At 53.5% G+C, this 14865-nt stretch overlaps 1 long non-coding RNA gene across 1 annotated transcript; it reads right to left on the bottom strand.

Annotated features, from left to right (window-relative positions):
* Positions 1-973: 973 nt before the first annotated feature.
* LOC147097154 (uncharacterized) lies at positions 974-14695 on the bottom strand. Its single transcript, XR_015074439.1, has 2 exons — positions 14513-14695; positions 974-2132 (listed from the first exon to the last, which is right to left on the bottom strand). It is a non-coding gene; the product is annotated as an uncharacterized LOC147097154 (long non-coding RNA).
* Between the last annotated feature and the right edge of the window lie 170 nt (positions 14696-14865).

Raw genomic sequence — 14865 nt, 5'->3', positions numbered from 1 at the left:
CTGTCGGAGGGGCAGTACTGAGGGAGCGCCGCACTGTCGGAGGGGCGGTACTGAGGGAGCGCTGCACTGTCGGAGGGGCGGTACTGAGGGAGTGCCGCACTGTCGGAGGGGCAGTACTGAGGGAGCGCCGCACTGTCGGAGGGTCAGTACTGAGGGAGCGCCGCACTGTCGGAGGGTCAGTACTGAGGGAGCGCCGCACTGTCCGAGGGGCAGTACTGAGGGAGCGCCGCACTGTCGGAGGGGCTGTACTGAGGGAGCGCCGCACTGTCGGAGGGGCAGTACTGAGGGAGCGCCGCACTGTCGGAGGGGCAGTACTGAGGGAGCGCCGCACTGTCGGAGGGGCAGTACTGAGGGAGCGCCGCACTGTCGGAGGGGCAGTACTGAGGGAGCGCCGCACTGTCGGAGGGGCAGTACTGAGGGAGCGCCGCACTGTCGGAGGGGCAGTACTGAGGGAGCGCCGCACTGTCGGAGGGGCAGTACTGAGGGAGCGCCGCACTGTCGGAGGGGCAGTACTGAGGGAGCGCCGCACTGTCGGAGGGGCAGTACTGAGGGAGCGCCGCACTGTCGAAGGGGCAGTACTAAGGGAGCGCTGTACTGTCGGAGGGGCGGTACTGAGGGAGTTTTTCGGTTGAGACATTAAACCGAGGCCCGTCTGCCCTCTCAAGTGGACGTAAAAGATCCCACGGCCACTATTTCGAAGACGAGCGGGGGGGCGGTGTTCTCCCCGGTGTCCTGGGCCAATATTTATCCCTCAACCAACATCACTAAAACAGATGAACTGATCATTTATCACATTGCTGTTTGTGGGAGCTTGCTGTGCGCAAATTGGCTGCCGCGTTTCCTACATTACAACAGTGACCACACTTCAAAGAAAAAGTACTTCATTGACTGTGAAAGGGGTTCGGGACATCCTGAGGTGGTGAAAGGGGCTGGAGAAATGCGAGATCTTGAATTCTTTGTAACTTCAATGGTAGTCCTTCGCGGTGCCCAGCAACGGGTCCGATTTTATTTATTTGAAAACAGAAAATGAAACACTTGGGACCATATTAAAGTCAGATGATGCTGATTGGAGAATCTTTGTGCAGGTGCAGCAGGCGGTTAAGAAGGCCAATGGTATGTTGGCCTTCGTAGCGAGAGGATTCGAGTACAGGAACAAGGATGTCTTGCTGCAGTTGTACAGGGCCTTGGTGAGACCACACCTTGAGTATTGTGTGCAGTTTTGGTCGCCTTATCTGAGGAAGGATGTTCTTGCCATGGAGGGAGTTCAGCGAAGATTCACCAGACTGATACCTGGGATGGCAGGAATGACGTATGAGGAGAGATTGGGTCGATTGGGCTTATATTCGCTGGAGTTTAGAAGAATGAGAGGGGATCTCATTGAAACTTATAAAATTCTAACAGGACTAGACGGACTAGATGCAGGAAGGATGTTCCTGATGGTCGGGGGAGTCCAGAACCAGGGGTCACAGTCTAAGGATAAGGGGTAAGCCATTTAGGACTGAGGTGAGGAGGAATTTCTTCACCCAGAGAGTGGTGAACCTGTGGAATTCTCTACCACAGAAGGCGGTGGAGGCCAGTTCATTAAATATATTCAAGAAAGAGTTGGATATATTTCTTAAGGCTAAAGGGATCAAGGGATATGGGGAGAAGGCAGCGACAGGGTACTGAATTTGGATGATCAGCCATGATCTCATTAAATGGCGGAGCAGGCTCGAGGGGCCGAATGGCCTACTCCTGCTCCTATCTTCTATGTTTCTATGAGACTGCCCTGGGAGAGTTGGAGAAGGATGGGGCGGGGGGTGGCGGGTGGGGAAGGTCGTGAGATTGGTTTTTTGCTGTAACTGGGTCCCACTGGGTGACAGCGGCTGTGGTTGCGGAGCGGGGCTACATGAGCGCCACCCAGGAGTATATCAAAGGGATGGCAGGGGCCGCGTAGAGCCACGGGCACAGATCGGAGATGGAGGAGGGGGAGGAATTCATCTTCCTGGCAGCCCGTGGCCCATTGCAGAGCGGAGTGTTGCAGCAGCTGATGCAGATGGAGCCCAGCTTGCCGGGGGAGCAGAAAGCTTGGTAGCCAGCTGAGGTCAACAGGCAGGTGGAGAAGGACGCACAGGCTTTGCGGAAAAAGATCCCTGCGGAGAGACACAGAGAGAGAGAGAACCAAGGGTTAGCCGGGGGCTGTAGAAGGCCGCCACCCACCCCCCCACTGTGGGTGCCGCTGGATAGCGATTCCTCGCCTTCGATAGCGGGAGCAGCATGCAAGCGCGGTGCCTCCCTTCACACATCTCCCTTCTCGATCCGCCCGTACCTTTCGCAGGCTGTGACTCATTCCGTAGGCTGACCCACCCCCGAAGATTTCCCACCGCCATGTCCACTGGACCCGTTGGGATTCCGTACGATGTGAGTGAATGGGAAGGGGATGGGCCCATTGGGATTCTGTACAGTGGGAGTGAATGGGAAGGGGTTGGGTCCATTGGGATTCTGTACAACGGGAGTGAATGGGAAGGGGTTTGGGTCCATTGGGATTCTGTATAGTGGGAGTGAATGGGAAGGGGTTGGGTCCATTGGGATTCTGTACAACGGGAGTGAATGGGAAGGGGTTTGGGTCCATTGGGATTCTGTACAGTGGGAGTGAATGGGAAGGGGTTGGGTCCATCGGGATTCTGTACAGTGGGAGTTAATGGGAAGGGGTTGGGTCCATTGGGATTCTGTACAACGGGTGTGGATGGGAAGGGGTTGGGTCCATTGGGATTCTGTACAACGGGAGTGAATGGGAAGGGGTTGGGTCCATCGGGATTCTGTACAGTGGGAGTTAATGGGAAGGGGTTGGGTCCATTGGGATTCCGTACAACGGGTGTGAATGGGAAGGGGTTTGGGGCCATTGGGATTTCAAACTGTACATTTCCATCGCACACACTGGCCTCTACCCAATTACTGCCAATTAGTGTGAAAATCTACCGAGTGCTCTGCCGTGGACTCGACTCCACTGGGGATTGATGTTCAACACTACATATTTGTTCTTGCTAAAGCTCCTCGGAGCTGTCTGAGAAAGGAAACATTCATGTTATTAGTGTCAGTTGGGCCTGATCCCAAGTCACCGAGGTGAAAGAATAGTTCTAGCTCACTGCACCATTCAACCTCCTCCTAACATCTGCAGAGTTTACCCAACGCAATACTCTTTCCTGTAAATTATTTCTGGAAAAGGCAAAGCTCCAATGGATCTTATGAGGGAAGTGGGCCGAGGCGGAATGGGGGAGATGTGAGGGCGGCGGAACATTCTAGAGTTTTCCTCGACTACCTTTATGGAACAGAGGGAATTTACACAGAATTTTATTCATGATAGGGGAGAGTGTACATGGGCTGTGGGAGGAGATTAAATGGGTGGGTAGAGTCTGTGATAGGGGAGAGTGTCCATGGGCTGTGGGAGGAGATTAAATGGGTGGGTAGAGTCTGTGATAGGGGAGAATGTACATGGGCTGTGGGAGGAGATTAAATGGGTGGGTAGAGTCTGTGATAGGGGAGAGTGTACATGGGCTGTGGGAGGAGATTAAATGGGTGGGTAGAGTCTGTGATAGGGGAGAATGTACATGGGCTGTGGGAGGAGATTGAATGGGTGGGTAGAGTCCGTGATAGGGGAGAGTGTACATGGGGTGTGGGAGGAGATTAAATGGGTGGGTAGAGTCCGTGATAGGGGAGAGTGTACATGGGCTGTGGGAGGAGATTAAATGGGTGGGTAGAGTCCGTGATAGGGGAGAGTGTACATGGGGTGTGGGAGGAGATTAAATGGGTGGGTAGAGTCAGTGATAGGGGAGAGTGTACATGGGCTGTGGGAGGAGATTAAATGGGTGGGTAGAGTCCATGATAGGGGAGAGTGTACATGGGCTGTGGGAGGAGATTAAATGGGTGGGTAGAGTCCGTGATAGGGGAGAGTGTACATGGGCTGTGAGAGGAGATTAAATGGGTGGGTAGAGTCCGTGATAGGGGAGAGTGTACATGGGCTGTGGGAGGAGATTAAATGGGTGGGTAGAGTCAGTGATAGGGGAGAGTGTGCATGGGCTGTGGGAGGAGATTAAATGGGTGGGTAGAGTCCATGATAGGGGAGAGTGTACATGGGCTGTGGGAGGAGATTAAATGGGTGGGTAGAGTCCGTGATAGGGGAGAGTGTACAGGGGCTGTGGGAGGAGATTAAATGGGTGGGTAGAGTCTGTGATAGGGGAGAATGTACATGGGCTGTGGGAGGAGATTAAATGGGTGGGTAGAGTCTGTGATAGGGGAGAATGTACATGGGCTGTGGGAGGAGATTAAATGTGTGGGTAGAGTCTGTGATAGGGGAGAGTGTACATGGGCTGTGGGAGGAGATTAAATGGGTGGGTAGAGTCTGTGATAGGGGAGAGTGTACATGGGCTGTGGGAGGAGATTAAATGGGTGGGTAGAGTCTGTGATAGGGGAGAGTGTACATGGGCTGTGGGAGGAGATTAAATGGGTGGGTAGAGTCCGTGATAGGGGAGAGTGCACACGGGCTGTGGGAGGAGATTAAATGGGTGGGTAGAGTCTGTGATAGGGGAGAGTGTACATGGGCTGTGGGAGGAGATTAAATGGGTGGGTAGAGTCTGTGATAGGGGAGAGTGTACATGGGCTGTGGGAGGAGATTAAATGGGTGGGTAGAGTCTGTGATAGGGGAGAGTGTCCATGGGCTGTGGGAGGAGATTAAATGGGTGGGTAGAGTCCGTGATAGGGGAGAGTGTACATGGGCTGTGGGAGGAGATTAAATGGGTGGGTAGAGTCTGTGATAGGGGAGAGTGTCCATGGGCTGTGGGAGGAGATTAAATGGGTGGGTAGAGTCTGTGATAGGGGAGAGTGTACACGGGCTGTGGGAGGAGATTAAATGGGTGGGTAGAGTCTGTGATAGGGGAGAGTGTACACGGGCTGTGGGAGGAGATTAAATGGGTGGGTAGAGTCTGTGATAGGGGAGAGTGTACATGGGCTGTGGGAGGAGATTAAATGGGTGGGTAGAGTCCGTGATAGGGGAGAGTGTACATGGGCTGTGGGAGGAGATTGAATGGGTGGGTAGAGTCTGTGATAGGGGAGAGTGTACATGGGCTGTGGGAGGAGATTAAATGGGTGGGTAGAGTCTGTGATAGGGGAGAGTGTACATGGGCTGTGGGAGGAGATTAAATGGGTGGGTAGAGTCCGTGATAGGGGAGAGTGTACATGGGCTGTGGGAGGAGATTAAATGGGTGGGTAGAGTCCGTGATAGGGGAGAGTGTGCATGGGCTGTGGGAGGAGATTAAATGGGTGGGTAGAGTCTGTGATAGGGGAGAGTGTACATGGGCTGTGAGAGGAGGTTAAATGGGTGGGTAGAGTCCGTGATAGGGGAGAGTGTACACGGGCTGTGGGAGGAGATTGAATGGGTGGGTAGAGTCTGTGATAGGGGAGAGTGTACATGGGCTGTGGGAGGAGATTAAATGGGTGGGTAGAGTCAGTGATAGGGGAGAGTGTGCATGGGCTGTGGGAGGAGATTAAATGGGTGGGTAGAGTCCGTGATAGGGGAGAGTGTACATGGGCTGTGAGAGGAGATTAAATGGGTGGGTAGAGTCAGTGATAGGGGAGAGTGTACATGGGCTGTGGGAGGAGATTAAATGGGTGGGTAGAGTCCATGATAGGGGAGAGTGTACATGGGCTGTGGGAGGAGATTAAATGGGTGGGTAGAGTCCATGATAGGGGAGAGTGTACATGGGCTGAGGGAGGAGATTAAATGGGTGGGTAGAGTCCATGATAGGGGAGAGTGTACATGGGCTGTGGGAGGAGATTAAATGGGTGGGTAGAGTCTGTGATAGGGGAGAGTGTACACGGGCTGTGGGAGGAGATTAAATGTGTGGGTAGAGTCTGTGATAGGGGAGAGTGTACACGGGCTGTGGGAGGAGATTAAATGGGTGGGTAGAGTCTGTGATAGGGGAGAGTGTTCACGGGCTGTGGGAGGAGATTAAATTGGTGGGTAGAGTCTGTGATAGGGGAGAGTGTCCATGGGCTGTGGGAGGAGATTAAATGGGTGGGTAGAGTCCGTGATAGGGGAGAGTGTACAGGGCTGTGGGAGGAGATTAAATGGGTGGTTAGAGTCTGTGATAGGGGAGAGTGTACGTGGGCTATGGGAGGAGATTAAATGGGTGGGTAGAGACCGTGATAGGGGAGAGTGTACATGGGCTGTGGGAGGAGATTAAATGGGTGGGTAGAGCCCATGATAGGGGAGAGTGTACATGGGCTGTGGGAGGAGATTAAATGGGTGGGTAGAGTCTGTGATAGGGGAGAGTGTACACGGGCTGTGGGAGGAGATTAAATGGGTGGGTAGAGACCGTGATAGGGGAGAGTGTACACGGGCTGTGGGAGGAGATTAAATGGGTGGGTAGAGTCTGTGATAGGGGAGAGTGTCCATGGGCTGTGGGAGGAGATTCAATGGGTGGGTAGAATCCGTGCTAGGGGAGAGTGTACGCGGGCTGTGGGAGGAGATTAAATGGGTGGGTAAAGTCTGTGATAGGGGAGAGTGTACATGGGCTGTGGGAGGAGATTCAATGGGTGGGTAGAGTCTGTGATAGGGGAGAGTGTACATGGGCTGTGGGAGGAGATTAAATGGGTGGGTAGAGTCCATGATAGGGGAGAGTGTACATGGGCTGTGGGAGGAGATTAAATGGGTGGGTAGAGTCCGTGATAGGGGAGAGTGTACACGGGCTGTGGGAGGAGATATAATGGGCGGGTGGAGTCCATGATAGGGGAGAGTGTACACGGGCTGTGGGAGGAGATTAAATGGGTGGGTAGAGTCTGTGATAGGGGAGAGTGTACATGGGCTGTGGGAGGAGATTAAATGGGTGGGTAGAGTCTGTGATAGGGGAGAGTGTACACGGGCTGTGGGAGGAGATTAAATGGGTGGGTAGAGTCCGTGATAGGGGGGAGTGTACATGGACTGTGGGAGGAGATTAAATGGGTGGGGAGAGTCTGTGATAGGGAAGAGTGTACATGGGCTGTGGGAGGAGATTAAATGGGTGGGTAAAGTCTGTGATAGGGGAGAGTGTACACGGGCTGTGGGAGGAGATTAAATGGGTGGGTAGAGTCCATGATAGGGGAGAGTGTACATGGGCTGTGGGAGGAGATTAAATGGGTGGGTAGAGTCCATGATAGGGGAGAGTGTACATGGGCTGTGGGAGGAGATTAAATGGGTGGGTAGAGTCCGTGATAGGGGAGAGTGTACATGGGCTGTGAGAGGAGATTAAATGGGTGGGTAGAGTCCGTGATAGGGGAGAGTGTACATGGGCTGTGGGAGGAGATTAAATGGGTGGGTAGAGTCAGTGATAGGGGAGAGTGTGCATGGGCTGTGGGAGGAGATTAAATGGGTGGGTAGAGTCCGTGATAGGGGAGAGTGTACATGGGCTGTGAGAGGAGATTAAATGGGTGGGTAGAGTCAGTGATAGGGGAGAGTGTACATGGGCTGTGGGAGGAGATTAAATGGGTGGGTAGAGTCCATGATAGGGGAGAGTGTACATGGGCTGTGGGAGGAGATTAAATGGGTGGGTAGAGTCCATGATAGGGGAGAGTGTACATGGGCTGAGGGAGGAGATTAAATGGGTGGGTAGAGTCCATGATAGGGGAGAGTGTACATGGGCTGTGGGAGGAGATTAAATGGGTGGGTAGAGTCTGTGATAGGGGAGAGTGTACACGGGCTGTGGGAGGAGATTAAATGGGTGGGTAGAGTCTGTGATAGGGGAGAGTGTCCATGGGCTGTGGGAGGAGATTAAATGGGTGGGTAGAGTCCGTGATAGGGGAGAGTGTACAGGGCTGTGGGAGGAGATTAAATGGGTGGGTAGAGTCCATGATAGGGGAGAGTGTACATGGGCTGTGGGAGGAGATTAAATGGGTGGGTAGAGTCCATGATAGGGGAGAGTGTACGCGGGCTGTGGGGGGAGATTAAATGGGTGGTTAGAGTCTGTGATAGGGGAGAGTGTACGTGGGCTATGGGAGGAGATTAAATGGGTGGGTAGAGACCGTGATAGGGGAGAGTGTACATGGGCTGTGGGAGGAGATTAAATGGGTGGGTAGAGCCCATGATAGGGGAGAGTGTACATGGGCTGTGGGAGGAGATTAAATGGGTGGGTAGAGTCTGTGATAGGGGAGAGTGTACACGGGCTGTGGGAGGAGATTAAATGGGTGGGTAGAGACCGTGATAGGGGAGAGTGTACATGGGCTGTGGGAGGAGATTAAATGGGTGGGTAGAGTCCATGATAGGGGAGAGTGTACGTGGGCTGTGGGAGGAGATTAAATGGGTGGGTAGAGACCGTGATAGGGGAGAGTGTACACGGGCTGTGGGAGGAGATTAAATGGGTGGGTAGAGTCTGTGATAGGGGAGAGTGTCCATGGGCTGTGGGAGGAGATTCAATGGGTGGGTAGAATCCGTGCTGGGGGAGAGTGTACGCGGGCTGTGGGAGGAGATTAAATGGGTGGGTAAAGTCTGTGATAGGGGAGAGTGTACATGGGCTGTGGGAGGAGATTCAATGGGTGGGTAGAGTCTGTGATAGGGGAGAGTGTACATGGGCTGTGGGAGGAGATTAAATGGGTGGGTAAAGTCTGTGATAGGGGAGAGTGTACACGGGCTGTGGGAGGAGATTAAATGGGTGGGTAGAGTCCATGATAGGGGAGAGTGTACATGGGCTGTGGGAGGAGATATAATGGGCGGGTGGAGTCCATGATAGGGGAGAGTGTACACGGGCTGTGGGAGGTGATTAAATGGGTGGGTAGAGTCTGTGATAGGGGAGAGTGTACAGGGGCTGTGGGAGGAGATTAAATGGGTGGGTAGAGTCTGTGATAGGGGAGAGTGCACACGGGCTGTGGGAGGAGATTAAATGGGTGGGTAGAGTCAGTGATAGGGGAGAGTGTACATGGGCTGTGGGAGGAGATTAAATGGGTGGGTAGAGTCCGTGATAGGGGAGAGTGTACATGGGCTGTGGGAGGAGATTAAATGGGTGGGTAGAATCCGTGCTAGGGGAGAGTGTACACGGGCTGTGGGAGGAGATTAAATGGGTGGGTAGAGTCCGTGCTAGGGGAGAGTGTACACGGGCTGTGGGAGGAGATTAAATGGGTGGGGAGAGTCCGTGATAGGGGGGAGTGTATACGGGCTGTGGGAGGAGATAAAATGGGTGGGTAGAGTCTGTGATAGGGGAGAGTGTACATGGGCTGTGGGAGGAGATTAAATGGGTGGGTAGAGTCCGTGATAGGGGAGAGTGTACATGGGCTGTGGGAGGAGATTAAATGGGTGGGTAGAGTCTGTGATAGGGGAGAGTGTACATGGGCTGTGGGAGGAGATTAAATGTGTGGGTAGAGTCCGTGATAGGGGAGAGTGTACACGGGCTGTGGGAGGAGATTAAATGGGTGGGTAGAGTCCGTGATAGGGGAGAGTGTACATGGGCTGTGGGAGGAGATTAAATGGGTGGGTAGAGTCTGTGATAGGGGAGAGTATACATGGGCTGTGAGAGGAGATTAAATGTGTGGGTAGAGTCCGTGATAGGGGAGAGTGTACACGGGCTGTGGGAGGAGATTAAATGGGTGGGTAGAGTCCGTGATAGGGGAGAGTGTACACGGGCTGTGGGAGGAGATTAAATGGGTGGGTAGAGTCCGTGATAGGGGAGAGTGTACAGGGGCTGTGGGAGGAGATTAAATGGGTGGGTAGAGTCTGTGATAGGGGGGAGTGTACATGGGCTGTGGGAGGAGATTAAATGGGTGGGTAGAGTCTGTGATAGGGGAGAGTGTACACGGGCTGTGGGAGGAGATTAAATGGGTGGGTAGAGTCTGTGATAGGGGAGAGTGTACACGGGCTGTGGGAGGAGATTGAATGGGTGGGTAGAGTCTGTGATAGGGGAGAGTGTACACGGGCTGTGGGAGGAGATTAAATGGGTGGGTAGAGTCAGTGATAGGGGAGAGTGTACACGGGCTGTGGGAGGAGATTAAATGGGTGGGTAGAGTCAGTGATAGGGGAGAGTGTACACGGGCTGTGGGAGGAGATTAAATGGGTGGGTAGAGTCTGTGATAGGGGAGAGTGTACATGGGCTGTGGGAGGAGATTAAATGGGTGGGTAGAGTCAGTGATAGGGGAGAGTGTACACGGGCTGTGAGAGGAGATTAAATGGGTGGGTAGAGTCTGTGATAGGGGAGAGTGTCCACGGGCTGTGGGAGGAGATTAAATGGGTGGGTAGAGTCTGTGATAGGGGGGAGTGTACACGGGCTGTGGGAGGAGATTAAATGGGTGGGTAGAGTCAGTGATAGGGGAGAGTGTACATGGGGTGTGGGAGGAGATTAAATGTGTGGGTAGAGTCCGTGATAGGGGAGTGTGTACACGGGCTGTGGGAGGAGATTAAATGGGTGGGTAGAGTCAGTGATAGGGGAGAGTGTACACGGGCTGTGGGAGAAGATTAAATGGGTGGGTAGAGTCCGTGATAGGGGAGAGTGTACACGGGCTGTGGGAGGAGATTAAATGGGTGGGTAGAGTCAGTGATAGGGGAGAGTGTACACGGGCTGTGGGAGAAGATTAAATGGGTGGGTAGAGTCCGTGATAGGGGAGAGTGTACACGGGCTGTGGGAGGAGATTAAATGGGTGGGTAGAGTCCGTGATAGGGGAGTGTGTACACGGGCTGTGGGAGGAGATTAAATGGGTGGGTAGAGTCTGTGATAGGGGGGAGTGTACATGGGCTGTGGGAGGAGATTGAATGGGTGGGTAGAGTCTGTGATAGGGGAGAGTGTACACGGGCTGTGGGAGGAGATTAAATGGGTGGGTAGAGTCAGTGATAGGGGAGAGTGTACACGGGCTGTGGGAGGAGATTAAATGGGTGGGTAGAGTCAGTGATAGGGGAGAGTGTACACGGGCTGTGGGAGGAGATTAAATGGGTGGGTAGAGTCTGTGATAGGGGAGAGTGTACATGGGCTGTGGGAGGAGATTAAATGGGTGGGTAGAGTCAGTGATAGGGGAGAGTGTACACGGGCTGTGAGAGGAGATTAAATGGGTGGGTAGAGTCTGTGATAGGGGAGAGTGTCCACGGGCTGTGGGAGGAGATTAAATGTGTGGGTAGAGTCCGTGATAGGGGAGTGTGTACACGGGCTGTGGGAGGAGATTAAATGGGTGGGTAGAGTCAGTGATAGGGGAGAGTGTACACGGGCTGTGGGAGAAGATTAAATGGGTGGGTAGAGTCCGTGATAGGGGAGAGTGTACACGGGCTGTGGGAGGAGATTAAATGGGTGGGTAGAGTCAGTGATAGGGGAGTGTGTACATGGGCTGTGGGAGGAGATTAAATGGGTGGGTAGAGTCCATGATAGGGGAGAGTGTACACGGGCTGTGGGAGGAGATTAAATGGGTGGGTAGAGTCAGTGATAGGGGAGTGTGTACATGGGCTGTGGGAGGAGATTAAATGGGTGGGTAGAGTCCATGATAGGGGAGAGTGTACATGGGCTGTGGGAGGAGATTAAATGGGTGGGTAGAGTCAGTGATAGGGGAGAGTGTACACGGGCTGTGGGAGGAGATTAAATGGGTGGGTAGAGTCCGTGATAGGGGAGAGTGTACATGGGCTGTGGGAGAAGATTAAATGGGTGGGTAGAGTCTGTGATAGGGGGGAGTGTACACGGGCTGTGGGAGGAGATTAAATGGGTGGGTAGAGTCTGTGATAGGGGAGAGTGTACATGGGCTGAGGGAGGAGATTAAATGGGTGGGTAGAGTCTGTGATAGGGGAGAGTGTACACAGGCTGTGGGAGGAGATTGAATTGGTGGGTAGAGTCTGTGATAGGGGAGAGTGTCCATGGGCTGTGAGAGGAGATTAAATGGGTGGGTAGAGTCTGTGATAGGGGAGAGTGTCCACGGGCTGTGGGAGGAGATTAAATGGGTGGGTAGAGTCTGTGATAGGGGGGAGTGTACACGGGCTGTGGGAGGAGATTAAATGGGTGGGTAGAGTCAGTGATAGGGGAGAGTGTACATGGGGTGTGGGAGGAGATTAAATGTGTGGGTAGAGTCCGTGATAGGGGAGTGTGTACACGGGCTGTGGGAGGAGATTAAATGGGTGGGTAGAGTCAGTGATAGGGGAGAGTGTACACGGGCTGTGGGAGAAGATTAAATGGGTGGGTAGAGTCCGTGATAGGGGAGAGTGTACACGGGCTGTGGGAGGAGATTAAATGGGTGGGTAGAGTCAGTGATAGGGGAGAGTGTACACGGGCTGTGGGAGAAGATTAAATGGGTGGGTAGAGTCCGTGATAGGGGAGAGTGTACACGGGCTGTGGGAGGAGATTAAATGGGTGGGTAGAGTCCGTGATAGGGGAGTGTGTACACGGGCTGTGGGAGGAGATTAAATGGGTGGGTAGAGTCTGTGATAGGGGGGAGTGTACATGGGCTGTGGGAGGAGATTGAATGGGTGGGTAGAGTCTGTGATAGGGGAGAGTGTACACGGGCTGTGGGAGGAGATTAAATGGGTGGGTAGAGTCAGTGATAGGGGAGAGTGTACACGGGCTGTGGGAGGAGATTAAATGGGTGGGTAGAGTCAGTGATAGGGGAGAGTGTACACGGGCTGTGGGAGGAGATTAAATGGGTGGGTAGAGTCTGTGATAGGGGAGAGTGTACATGGGCTGTGGGAGGAGATTAAATGGGTGGGTAGAGTCAGTGATAGGGGAGAGTGTACACGGGCTGTGAGAGGAGATTAAATGGGTGGGTAGAGTCTGTGATAGGGGAGAGTGTCCACGGGCTGTGTGTGGGTAGAGTCCGTGATAGGGGAGTGTGTACACGGGCTGTGGGAGGAGATTAAATGGGTGGGTAGAGTCAGTGATAGGGGAGAGTGTACACGGGCTGTGGGAGAAGATTAAATGGGTGGGTAGAGTCCGTGATAGGGGAGAGTGTACACGGGCTGTGGGAGGAGATTAAATGGGTGGGTAGAGTCAGTGATAGGGGAGTGTGTACATGGGCTGTGGGAGGAGATTAAATGGGTGGGTAGAGTCCATGATAGGGGAGAGTGTACACGGGCTGTGGGAGGAGATTAAATGGGTGGGTAGAGTCAGTGATAGGGGAGTGTGTACATGGGCTGTGGGAGGAGATTAAATGGGTGGGTAGAGTCCATGATAGGGGAGAGTGTACATGGGCTGTGGGAGGAGATTAAATGGGTGGGTAGAGTCAGTGATAGGGGAGAGTGTACACGGGCTGTGGGAGGAGATTAAATGGGTGGGTAGAGTCCGTGATAGGGGAGAGTGTACATGGGCTGTGGGAGAAGATTAAATGGGTGGGTAGAGTCTGTGATAGGGGGGAGTGTACACAGGCTGTGGGAGGAGATTAAATGGGTGGGTAGAGTCTGTGATAGGGGAGAGTGTACACGGACTGTGGGAGGAGATTAAATGGTGTGGGTAGAGTCTGTGATAGGAGAGAGTGTACACGGGCTGTGGGAGGAGATTAAATGGGTGGGTAGAGTCTGTGATAGGGGAGAGTGTACATGGGCTGAGGGAGGAGATTAAATGGGTGGGGTAGAGTCTGTGATAGGGGAGAGTGTACACAGGCTGTGGGAGGAGATTGAATGGGTGGGTAGAGTCCGTGATAGGGGAGAGTGTACATGGGCTGTGGGAGGAGATTAAATGGGTGGGTAGAGTCCGTGATAGGGGAGAGTGTACATGGGCTGTGGGAGGAGATTAAATGGGTGGGTAGAGTCTGTGATAGGGGAGAGTGTACACGGGCTGTGGGAGGAGATTAAATGGGTGGGTAGAGTCTGTGATAGGGGGGAGTGTACACGGGCTGTGGGAGGAGATTAAATGGGTGGGTAGAGTCAGTGATAGGGGAGAGTGTACACGGGCTGTGGGAGGAGATTAAATGGGTGGGTAGAGTCCGTGATAGGGGAGAGTGTCCATGGGCTGTGGGAGGAGATTAAATGGGTGGGGGAGAGTCTGTGATAGGGGAGAGTGTACATGGGCTGTGGGAGGAGATTAAATGGGTGGGTAGAGTCTGTGATAGGGGAGAGTGTACACGGGCTGTGGGAGGAGATTAAATGGGTGGGTAGAGTCTGTGATAGGGGAGAGTGTACATGGGCTGTGGGAGGAGATTAAATGGGTGGGTAGAGTCTGTGATAGGGGAGAGTGTACACGGACTGTGGGAGGAGATTAAATGGGTGGGTAGAGTCTGTGATAGGGGAGTGTGTACACGGGCTGTGGGAGGAGATTAAATGGGTGGGTAGAGTCTGTGATAGGGGAGAGTGTACACGGACTGTGGGAGGAGATTAAATGGGTGGGTAGAGTCCGTGATAGGGGAGAGTGTACACGGGCTGTGGGAGGAGATTAAATGGGTGGGTAGAGTCCGTGATAGGGGAGAGTGTACACGGGCTGTGGGAGGAGATTAAATGGGTGGGTAGAGTCCGTGATAGGGGAGAGTGTACACGGGCTGTGGGAGGAGATTAAATGGGTGGGTAGAGTCTGTGATAGGGGGGAGTGTATTCTGAAGCATGGTAGGAAGGGTTTGTGTTACTCACCATCACTCCGCACAATCACTTCATTCTGACAGGCGTCCTGGATATTGGCTGTGCAATTAACGATGAATTGTGGCTGTGAGCAGTCATTGTCGAGTTGGAATTCCTCGCAGTGGTAGCACTGCATCTGTATCAACCAGCTGCAGAAAGATCGGTGGGAGACATGTCCATCACTGGGTCAAAGACAGGAGAGAGGCAGAGGGAGGGAGAGAGAGTGGGAGGGAGACAGAGGGAGAGGGAGGGAGAGGGAGGGAGAGAGGAGGGGGAGAGGGAGAGAGAGAGAGAGAGAGGGGAGAGAGAGAGGGAGGGAGACGAGAGAGAGAGGGAGAGAGAGAGAGAGAGAGGGAGAGAGGAGG

Source organism: Somniosus microcephalus, chromosome 33 (assembly GCF_052327205.1).
Source record: "Somniosus microcephalus isolate GS21.2 chromosome 33, FLI_Smic_1.0, whole genome shotgun sequence".
Lineage (NCBI taxonomy): Eukaryota > Metazoa > Chordata > Chondrichthyes > Squaliformes > Somniosidae > Somniosus > Somniosus microcephalus.
Note: the sequence above shows the minus strand (reverse complement) of the source record. Positions and strands in the feature narration are given on the sequence as shown.